The sequence below is a fragment of the Garra rufa genome, chromosome 1, assembly GCF_049309525.1.
Source record: "Garra rufa chromosome 1, GarRuf1.0, whole genome shotgun sequence".
NCBI classification, from domain to species: Eukaryota; Metazoa; Chordata; class Actinopteri; order Cypriniformes; family Cyprinidae; genus Garra; species Garra rufa.
The window spans coordinates 39,030,088-39,042,487 of record NC_133361.1 but is presented as its reverse complement, the minus strand read 5'-3'; the positions used below and the strand labels follow the sequence as shown (position 1 = coordinate 39,042,487).

At 37.4% G+C, this 12,400-nt stretch overlaps 1 long non-coding RNA gene across 1 annotated transcript; it reads right to left on the bottom strand.

Moving 5' to 3' along the window:
- Positions 1–914: 914 nt before the first annotated feature.
- On the bottom strand, positions 915–4,301 carry LOC141334761 (uncharacterized). Its single transcript, XR_012355588.1, has 4 exons — positions 2,557–4,301; positions 2,274–2,328; positions 1,757–1,857; positions 915–1,197 (listed from the first exon to the last, which is right to left on the bottom strand). It is a non-coding gene; the product is annotated as an uncharacterized lncRNA (long non-coding RNA).
- Positions 4,302–12,400: the final 8,099 nt, after the last annotated feature.

Sequence of the window (12,400 nt, the reverse complement as noted above, 5' to 3'; positions counted from 1 at the left end):
TTGTCCAAATCCGTCTTTTTCGCTTCCTTTTGGAGCTTTCTGCACACAAAATTGCTAATATAGCCAAGGCAGCGCTTTTCGCTCTGGTGACCCTCATCATTCCTTGTCAGCATCCTACTTCCGTGTTTTTGTTGTTGTTCTTCTTCTTCTTCTGTTTCAAGTCCGACGTGCGATATTGGACGCACAGTGTGAGCGGTAAGATCGCATAAGAGCATCGGGTCGTACAGTGTGAGAACATAAATCGTGAGCTGCGAACTTTTACACCCTGCGATTCTGTCGTGCAGTTTGAGCTAGAGCCAAGAGCAACGATTGATAATATCGCACAGTCCCAGCAAACATTTGGACGTGTATTGACCGTTGAAAAGACGTCCGTCCGACACGTCCCGTCATGGTTGAAAAATAGTTCCAAAATGGAAGTTGAACCGACGTCTTTTCTGGCCGTGAATTCCACGTCTTTTCTGGCCGTGAATTCCACGTCTCTTCTGACCGTGAATTCCACGTCTCTTCAGCGTCTTCTTCTGGATGTTTATGTGGTGTGTTTATGCATAAGTGTAGGCATATAAGCCTGCATATAAAATAATCATACACTAATTGTGTTAAATCGTAAACAGGCGATTTTGACGTTTACACATCTAAACTCACAAAGGTTCTAAAAAGGGCCAAAATCGGCCCAGTCATACCGAAACGTCTAGATAGAACACGTTATAATCATGTGTAGATCAAACAACACATTACTTTACTTATACATTTAAGTACTTAATATAATTAACTGCATCTGAAAATAAGGTTAAGGTTTGATACATGCAATTATTTATAGTTATTACAGTAACTACATGTAACAAGGTCACTGTAAAATAAAGTGTTATATTATTAACATTTTAGTAGTTCATTACAAATGATCAAAGATAACGGGATGAACTAAAGTCACAATTTATTTATCACATTTATTTTATGGTTTTAATACAAATTCACCTGGGAAACAGGAAAAATTAACATGTTCATCACGAAACAAATTCAGTTTCATAACTAAATTTAAAGAATTGAGCTGTCACAAATATCTCCCACATCTTTTTCACCCGAAAACGTATTTTTTATAACCCCCACCCCCCGCTCTTCCTGGAGCATGTTTTAGATGTTCAGCCATAGCGCCATCAATTTCCTATTCCGTTGAATTGGGGTTCCACCTCTTCACAGCATCTGAGGGAAGAAAATATGAATGTAAAAAGCAAAAAGTTAAACAAGCACTTATTTTTAAAGTGTTTTTATCTATCAAACTAATTGTACAATGCAGTCGAACAAGACTTTTCCCATCCATTTCATGAACACATTAACCTGTGATATGAGTAACATGAGAACATTATATTTTAGTGGATTTCTCTGACACTCTACATGTCACAGTATTGAGAGCTTCTCTGAGATACCAAATGATTGAATGTTTCACCAGGACCACTCCCTCTCCTTAGTCTTCAAAAAGTCTAAAAGTAATGTAGTGACACTCTTATGGAAATAAGATAATTTGTAATTATTTAAATTTGTCTAATTTTTAAACTGTGTGTCATGAATCAACATCTCAGAAAAATGTTATGCATTTCAAAACAAAGTGACGACTTAATTCGTGATGCAGGATGTTGATTTCATACATGTCCACATATGAGAACACCGGGACTAAAACATGTTAATTATGCGTTTGGACATTTCTGATAAAAACAGGTCTTTTAAATAAGACACAAGGAACATACGATGTGTCACAAATTACCTTGTATTATATTATATAAAGGTGTAGCCTTGAATGTAGCCTTCTCCAGCTGGCCACCACCCTGCATGTTGAATTTTGCCATTAAGGCATTTGACATGATTCTGCGAAATAAACGATTCAGTCATAATATTAAAATGCATTGATCAGTATTACAAATTAGCAGTACTGTGCAGCTTGCCAATTGCATGCAGTGTTAAAACATACACTTTCACAACCACTCTCATGTAATAAGTGCTCTATCCCTATCCAAAGTTTTTGTGACAAGTAATGACTCATTCATTTCTTACACTAACATTATGTTTTTATATCTTGTTTTAAGTCCTACGAACAACCTGATTTAGCACAGACATTACAACTTCAACACAAAAACAGGCAATTATATAAGTAGATATAGTGTGTGACAGAATTATAGTATTACCAAAGGTTGAGGTTATTATTGTGGATACTGTTACTATTGTCATTTTTTTCTGAAATACGACACAGCAAAACACACAAACAATGCTAGGTAAATACATACCTGTTCATACACAGTCTCTGACTGACATTCGGCCAACTCTGGACAGTTGCTGAACCTAAAAGTGACACCACAATCAAAATAATGTAATAATCTTTTGAAAACTCAAGAGCAAGACAGAATTGACAGCAAACAAAAACAATGGTATCAATATTGGCATTAGATTATCGATAAACAACTACTTGTACCTCTAATAAAAGATTTACAAACTGACTGTTTGCAAACTTTGCTTTAATGAATTGCCCATAAATGGCCTGCGTTTCAAACACCATATAATATTCCTTACTTGCTGATGGCATGGGGTAATTATCTGGTTCCACCTATTTGAAATTGTAAAACACCAAGGCAGGCTCCACTGTCCCCTCGGATTCTGAGCTGCTGTCCTCTTCCGCTAAGGCATCAACTCTTGCCTTTCGACATCTCCACTTTCTTTGATAGTCAGAGGACATGTTTAGCAAATCTGAAATTACAAAATACTTTTAAAGCACTTATTGAAGTCAGCCATGCTCAAATTAATTTACAGATTTCAGTGAATTATTCCTGAGCTCCTTCTACAGTTTTAACATATCACAGTCTTTCATTTCATTTATTTTCAGAAATAAACTTTCAGAATGCTACATCTGAGTAGTACTTTTTAATTTAATCTTTAAACATGTTTAATCAACCGATGTGCTCTTATGTGCTGCATGTCATTGATATCAAAGTACATATATACATTTAACTATTGTTTTTTTCCCTTTTATAGCTTGCCTAATAATAAAGAAATATATATGTGTGTGTGTTTGTGTGTGCGTGTGTGTCAATGCATATAGTATACTGAATATATAATTTTTAATATATCTCATACAAGTCATTAACACAAACACACTTTAACATTCTGTGATAATGCTTACACATAAAACAACAAATTGAGAAAACTTAATATTCGAAAGCTGGCTACTTCAACTTTTAATTTTCATAAACTTTTTATTTAGCCACTGATGAGTTTCTTTTTAGGGTTAAAAAAGACCATAGCATTAAACATTACCTTTTAACATACTAGCTAACTTTAGCCCAAGTTAATTTAACTTGACAGTGTGCTTATACTTGCTTTTGGTTCCTCCGAGTAAAACAAGTAAAATTAAAATACATTAATTAAATATCTCAAAATGTACTTACCCATCGGTGAATTTTTAATGATTTGTAAACTCAAACTCTCTCCTCGTGTACGTTACGGCTCACTCCTCTTCTTCTGGTGTTTTTGGCGATTTTGCCAAACCAGCATAAAAAGATGCATTACCGCCACCTATTGATCTGGAATTTTGAGTGTACAAACTGTCATTTCTCGAGATAATCTGCTGTAGAGATACCATATCGGGAGATTTGTAACAACATCTTGGCAGCAGTTTTTGCATCCAGCTCAGACTTTAAATTGTGACTTTATGAATAACTTATGTATATAGCCTATATATATTTAATAATTAAAAACGAAATAATTAAATCATATTGTAATGTATGGGAAACTAGTGGAATAATGGGTAAATGCAGTGATTTCACACTTAACTACAATCAATTTGTGAATAGAATTTGACATAAAACAAGATGTAAAACAAATGGAAGTTTTTTAAATAAAGATTTCCGTGCTGGTTTGCATGGGTCTTAAACGTTTAAAGGACGTCAGTGGACGTCTATTAACAACCTCTTAAGAAACTACTTTGGGCACTTAAATTAATTACTGTAGTATGCCAATGTGAATGTGTATGTAAGCACAATTGCTTTTGCATATTTCATAAGGATTTTATAGAGGTTGACGATGGACTATAAATGCACGTGTAAAAGACGTCACCTGCTGGACGTCCTTTCACAACCGGGTATATTTTGAACTACACTCAGCTAAAAGTCAAAGTAACAACTTTACATGCAACCACATATAATTGTAGACATGTACAAATGCATCTGAATGCATTTTTAAGAAATATTTTGTGTTAAAATTTTTTGCATATTTTGTCGTCCTACCGCGACTATTTTTGGCCAGGGACAGGACGTCGCCGTCGGACCAATGTTTGCTGGGGTGTATCCCAGGCTTAAGACGCTAACATAATCTCTGATGCTTAAGCTTTTCTTGCCTTTTTAGCTATCGCTATTTTACAATATTCGCTATGTGTAGCCTATAAATAACAAAAGTATCTTTATGTTACTCTTGCAGCTTTGAATGGAAGACACTCCTGAAGCACTTGTGGCAGTTACTGATGAGACGGGAGACAAACGAGAGACTTCATCTCAACGACCCTCACCATCACTTGTACAGAGATGGGACCAAGTCACACATGTGCAAGTCTCAAGTAAGTCTCAAGTCTTAACCTTCAAGTCTCAAGTAAGTCCCAAGTATTTTTTAATTGGGCAAGTCAAGTCAAGTCAAGTCGCAGGCTATGTCAAGTCAAGTCCAAGTCAAGTCACCTTATTATTGTAATTTTACCTGCAGAATCTGATCTTAATAAAGTGAAAAGACAAGATATAAATAAAATAACTGAGTAAATTACAATAATTTGGATTTGCATTGTAAATACTCATGTTCAGTAAAATACATCATGGAATCAAACAAAATTGTAACTTCATAAAATCATTTATTTTTCACTTCTGCCAACAGTGTTTGAAATGTTTTAAATTTCCAACATTGAGTCCATAAAACAAATAACAGCTTAACATCCAACAGACTCCTCTGAACACCTCTCTCTTTCTCTCTCTCTCTCTCTCTCTCAAACACAGAGTTTACGTACAATATTAAACTTTGTTACATTTCTCCTCTCTCTCACACACACACACTCACTCACTCACACACTCTCTCTCATCTCTCTCACACACACACACACACACACACACACACACACACACACACACACACACACACACACACACACACACACACACACACACACACACACACACACACACAGAGAGAGAGCAGGGGCGGTTCTAAGGTCAGTGGATATTCGGGGCTTTTCGGGGCCCAAACTAAAATTGTTTATTTTTATTTAAATTAATGAATGAATTAAGAAAAAGAAAGAAAGGCTTATTGTATCAGTGAAATAATTTTAACTATTTGCAAATAATATTTTATTTTTAATTATGCATGCATTGTCTCTTAATGAATAAAGGACATTATAGCATATTTTCAATTCAAAAAGGCAAAATGTAATAAATAATAAAAAATGTTAAATGTTTATCTAACTACATTTTACCAGGCATTCGTTCACCTCTTTAATAATTGTCAATGATGATAGACCGCTGAACTTTTAGGGGCCATTCACATGTCGCGCCTAAAAACGCGTGGAAAACGCTAGGCGCGCCGCTTTCTTCCTTGTCAACAAAGCGCTCGGGCGCTTGCTCTCCGGAAGCGTCTGCCGTTTCTAAGCAACCATCAGCTGCGCTCTTGCTCTAAGCTGCGGTGCACTTGCTGCATTCTGAAAAGTTGAGATGTTTTTATCTCGATGCGGCGCGGACGCGCCTGGAAAAAACGAGCGCGTCGCACCGCGAGCGCGTCGCGAACGCGTCGCTTCCATTATGCGTGCACAAGCCGCGCGTCTACATTTAAAATAACGAATTTGAGCGCGCAAAAGACGCTACATGTGAACGGCCCCTAAAGCTGCGTTCACACCGCCCAAACCGTCATGCGTCAGTTGCGGCAAGATTACATGTAAAGTCAATGGTTGAGTCCGTCAGAGGTCCGTCAGAGGCTCTGCGTTGCGTTGTGTCCGTTGGATCCGTCAACTTTTCAAGCGTTACCTGCGTTTCAAGCGTCAACGCAGCCAACGCAAGCAACGCAGAAGTTCAGCTAGTTGAACTTTTGACGGACTTAACGCACTTGACGCAGTGCGTCAACCAATCAGAGCGTCTCACTGTAGCGACGTCACCACACGTATTTTGAATGAAGCGGGAGCAGAAAAAACAACAACATACATTTCTCTGCGATTGACGACGGCTACAAACTTATTCTAGCCGTCTGCAATCGCAGAGAATTGTATGATCCGTCCTCGTTGTTGTATAAAGACAGGAATGTAAAGGAACTTGCTTGGATGAAGATCGCTGAAGAGATCGGGTTGTCAAATCTTTTCTCAACGTAATTATTTCCCATTTCGTTAGCTAGCGAAACATGTTCATGAGAGGATTCCAAAATGTCCAGTCCCAATAGTTTGCCATGGTTTATTCAGGGGAAGTGTGCAGAAAACTAGATGCGTTGGGAGCGTTGCCTGACGTGTGCGGTGTGAACGCACCAAAATGCAAGCGTTGCCAGCTTCAACGTACATGCGTCAAACTAGATGCGTTAGGTGCGTTGCCTGACGCAGACAAAGTGTGCGGTGTGAATAAGTCTTCCTAACAACAAACAGAGCGGTGCGTAATGGAGTGCATCAGAGCAGCATCAAGAAATCAAATATTTTGCAGTGAACCTCTTATTTGCATCTTAAGTTTATTGCCAATAATAATGACAGGTTTGTGAAAGTGTAGAACTTGGTGAGCTCGCGCTAAACACATCTTCAGCACAGCGACTCATTTGCACTCCTCTGATTGGCCAATGCGTTCAACAGACATGTCTGTGATTGGCTACAATGCTTAACGCTGCAAAAGCACGGCGCAAGTACCTTTAATTCAAAGGGGAAAATATATATAAAACTAGATGAATGTGATCATTTATATTTGGGCCTGAAATCACTGATACAACCTTTAATGGCTACTTTAGCTATTATTACATTAGCTAACTACCAACTAACCAGATAACATTAACAAATAGACAAGCACTTACTGGGCAGAATGGCTCTTCAGATGACGGACGAAATTGGAGGTTGTCGTCTGGCTGTCTGCAATTTTTATATGGCATGTCTTGCAAAGCGCTGTTCTACTTTTTCCATCTTGCGAAAAATTTTTGAATCCGAAAGCGATGACCCTCGGTACCCCACCGGCTGACATGTTGATGTGATATATGATCTAAGTGGGTGTGGTGTGCGTAAGGTACGAGAGGGCATGACTGATTATAGTGTCGTGATCCAGTCATGACAACGCTATTCTCAGCCTGCGCTCCAGCTGGGTAATCAACTTTATTTTTTTACAATAATTTATATATTTTATATTCAAACTGAAAACATGTGATTAACACTCAAGTCATTCAAGTCATCGTGTCTCAAGTCAAGTCAAGTCCCGAGTCTTTAACTTCCAAGTCCGAGTCAAGTCTCAAGTATTTTATTTTTTGTCAAGTCAAGTCACAAGTCATAAAAATAGCGACTCGAGTCGACTCGAGTCCAAGTCACCAAGTCACAAGTCCCCATGTCTGCACTTGTATGCTGATAAAAATATGTAAATAAAACGATAAATACTTAAGAGGTTGTCAAATACCACATTATTTAAAAATTTTAAGTACAAATTGTATAAACCATTAACAACTTTTCACTCAAGGAACAATTAAAATGTTGAAATGACTATTGTGCTTGTTTACCTCTCTTTTTTTTAACCTTTTTGAGTTTTTATGTAATTGTTAGTAGCAGGTTTAATAAATGTTTAAACTATACATTAGTTTGCAGTGTCTTTATTGCATACAAAATTTGTTAAATAACATACTTGACACAAATTGTATTTATAACACAATAGTGTGTAGAAAAAAACACATTTTCTGTGTTAGCTGGAATAACACACTGGTTGAGTTAAAACTAACACAAAATGTGTTGTCCTTAACTAGACACAAAGGTGTGTTAAGAAACAACACAGGTTGCGTTGGGGGGGGGGGGGGGGGGGGGGGGGAGGGGACATGTCCCCCGCACTTTTTTTGACCTAGCACCAATATTTACGCCATTGTTCTCTGATTTGTTACTTAGATTTGAGTGAACTAACATTTAGCCAATCACAGCGCAAATCTCTTGGGTGTCCTCAAATTGCCACTTTGGTGCTGTAAAATGCCCATTGTTCTTCTATTTAGAATTTATTATACTGTATGAATATCACCATACTGTCCCCCCCACTTTTAAATTGGCTGCTACGTGTGTGTTTGTGTGTGTTCAGGGCGGGACACATAACCAGTGATGATGATTGGTGTGTCTGTAAACGTGGTGTAACTGAGAACGCTACGATTGGCTTAGATTGAGTACATTTCCATTGTTTGCCAATCAGAGGTAGAGTAGTGCGGGTGCGGTGCGCACACACGGTCAGTCGCACACACCAACATCCAGGGGCCTCATTTATAAAGACTTGCGTAGAAACCATCCTTGATTTTATCTAAGAACTTTTCTGATTTGATCATAAGACCGATTCAGAGAAACGAACGTACACACGAAATCCATGCGTACGCCAGTCATTCGGTTATAAATCACAAATGATCGTGGAATTGTGTACAGCTGAATGTTCCGCCGTCGAAACACCCCTGCTTAATTAACATATAAAATGAGCTCATTCCTAAAGCAAAAACTCTGTGACAATGGCAAGTAAAAAGGAGTGCAAGAAATCAAATTATAGTGAGGCTGAACTATCTGCAATACCAGGCATTACCACAAGGAAACAGTCGTACGCCAAGCTGGAATCTGACGTGGAAATAAGTAATTTTCCACGTCAAAGATGGTTTTTATAAATCTGTACTTTGACGTGGATTTGATCGTACGAACACTCTAAGATCAAATCAGTGCGTAAGAAAGTTTTATAAATGAGGCCCCAGGAGTTACAACGACTGCAAGTCCAACAAGTTCAAAGGTATCTTTCGCAAACTGGAAGTATAAGCACTACTTTTCCCTCGCTGAGGTGAAAGGCAAAAATGTTTATGTAACGTGCAACTTATGCCCAGAAAAAAAAAGAGTCTGTCTGCATCGGTCTGTGCAATAAATATTTAAAGTTCTAAACCATCTATTGTGCTTTATTGTTCCACTATAGCCGGGGTCGTCAAGCATTGCGTACAGACAGATGTAGCTTTCAATGAGTGAAAAACGTTGATGGAAAGCGCATTATGTTGGGGTTACGTCGCAAAATATTGTAAACATATTTTTTATACTGCATTTTTATACATATTATACTTCATATGCTGATATTAATTTACTTAATTTACTTGATATTAATTACTTTCAGGTTGTCCTAAATGTGGGGACTGAAAGGCAAGATTTGCAATGAAACTTTATAAGGCTATCCATTGAATAAATATGAGCGCTGCACGTTTGAAAGTCAGCTGCGGCGCTGCTTTGTGTACCATTCTGATAGCGCCTCCTGCTGGAAGAGAATGATCTGCCATTTTTAATCAGCTCATACGTCTGCTGTTGTCAAAAAGACCAATGTAAAAAAAATCAATCTATGGTTTTAAGCAGCAAACACGTAGAGTTGTAAATGTGAACTGATGGATCCACAAGATCATGTGTTATACAAATTTAAACAATTAAGGCAGTAAATATGTTAATTAATATAATACTTGATTGACAGTAATTGTTTAAATTAATATAAGAATTGATTCTTGAAGGCTGGAATGTGAAGTTTATAATTTAAGAAATCTTTTTTTGTTTTGTGAAACCTGCATCTGAATCGTAAATCGTGCTTTTACAGTCATTTTAATTATTTATATATTTCTTAATTTATTTTTTGTTCAGGTCTTTAAAAATGTATTTAAATGTCTAGAATTTAAGATAAAATATGCTGCAGATACTCTGGTCTCGCAAAAACAATAAATAGTTTTTTATATATAATTGTCTGGACCTCGGCTGGTGAGCAGGGTTCATTACTGGACCTCGAGCCGTTTTAGTTAAAGACCCCTGCACTATAGTAATGATAATATTTATAATAATATGTTGAATTTGATAGTTGTCTCTGACGTTGTCCCACAACAACATTAAAATAGTGTAGATTAGTGTACAATGTTTTATATTTATTTTATAGTTATATTAGTTTTTTTTTTAAGTAACGCAATAGTTACTTTGCCTGGTAATTAGTTACTTTTATAATGATGTAACTCAGTTACTATTTGTGAGAAGTAACTAGTAACTATAACTAATTACTTTTTTAAAGGTACGTTCCCAACACTGCTGTTTTCACATAAACAAGTTAACACACTGATAAAGCTGTGAAATGAATTCAACTTGAAATGTATTATTTAGGTACTGTGGTGTTTTTGACTAAAAATTAATATTTGCAGGTACCTAAAATACAGTTAAAGAACATTATGTAAATGCTTATCACATTATTAACAAGTGTATATTTGGATATTCTTTTTTTTTCTCTCTTTTTCACCAAGAAAATTATATATATACATATTTCACTATGAAGTTGAAGTCTAAGTGGTGCTCCAGGTTTTGTTTAATTTTTTTAAGAGCATGTCCTTATTTCGACAGACTTGTTTCCATACAGTATGGAGTAAAAAAAAAAAAAAAAAAAACACATATAGAGACACATAACTCCGCCTCATGGGGATGTGAGACGGTCGGATCTATTCGCAAGCTTTATTAGAAAACTTAGACAAGGTCAAACACAGGCAGGGTCAACCATCGGCAAACAGATATAGTATGGGCATGACATGAGAGTAATCCAGGGACGGGCGATCGGCAGCAAACGTAATCCGAATGGGAAAAGGGAAATCTGAAAAGACAGTACAAAGATCGATTGAGGGGCGAACAGAGTCCAAAACGGCAAGACGAAGAGTAATCCAAACAGGCGTAAATTCCAGGGCAGGCTGCAGACTAGACGAGAAAGCGGGCAGGGAATCCAAAACACGAAAGACTAGACTAAGAAACAAGACTTTGAACAAGATTACCTAAACTAGGGAATGCAATGAGTGGCTCCGTAAAGTAGCTATCGCTTGGAGAGTGATAAACGCTATAACAATACTCGGCCAGAATGATTGTGATGACCTTGTATTTATACGGTTGGTGATTGGTTACAGGTGAAAGTGCAATGGGAGATGGGAAGTGTATACCAGAGTGAAGTGTGAGTCAATTTGATGAGCGGGCGACCTCTGGTGGTGCACGGATGGAAGAACACGGGCAGAATTCATAACACTACCAATACCACACAAACCATTGTTGGTCATTAAGAGTCTGTCTCCCATAGCCATGTATGCATGTTCTTAACCAAAGCATTTGTCATGCTGTGTTTGGGCAGATAAGCATACTGTTTTTTTGCATTTTTTCAGAACCGCTTGCATAAGTTTCTTCAACACAAGCCTTTCTTGTATTTTATCAGTGCAAGAGATTATGGAAAATTCTCTCCAGTCAGATTTATTTGGCCAGGCAACCTTGATTTTTGTGTCTCTAATCTTAGGTCAATCTCAGTCTCAACACTTCAATAATGACTTATGCAGACAGCATAAGAGACAGCAGTTACCTACTGACCAGTCCGGCCAGTGATATACAGTGTTCCAGTTTTATGGTGTGCACTGCAGTCACATTTACCAATAAAGCACTTGTGTGCTCTTTACTCCCCAAAGTGGTTAACAGTGACTTCAGTGTTAAACAACAGTACAGTGTGTGGGTGATAGCACCCTTGGGTGTCAGAAAGGAAGAAGGCACCATTGTTGAACAGGAGGATGTTGTGTGGTCACACTCTGAGAATGTTATATTTTAAATAGTCAAAGAAACTGCAGCTTTGTAACTCATCACTGGAAAAGATTACAAATAAAAACCCAGCATGGTCAGAAACAAAGCAGAAGTCATTGTTAAAAATTACTCTTATCATCCAGGGACCTGAAACAACACAAACTTTTTGTGTGCGTGTTAGAAGTGAATAGACTAGCGCTATGCATGTCTTGTGTATATTGCAGTAAAAAGGGTTCACACTCCAGTATCAGAAGAGTGTGTCGAAGAGGAAGTTACTTCAGCCAATCGCAGTTCAAAAGTTATTGACGGGCTGAGCAGACGTGATGCGGATGCAGGACTGTTGTAAACTGGTAAAATAATGATATTCTAACACTGATCCACTAGAAATGAAGCCGCTCTTTTTTTTTTTTCTTAAGATTTAAGAGGAAAGATTACAGCCTAATCCCATTTTGAGAATGAAAACATTGTGTATAATGAATCTAATTTACAAAGAACATATTTATATCCCACTTACATATTACAGTTTGTCACAGACTCAAAGACTGCAAGAAGGTGGATATCCACACAAACTCAGGATTTATTCAAGAAATATAGAAACAGGGTCTGTTT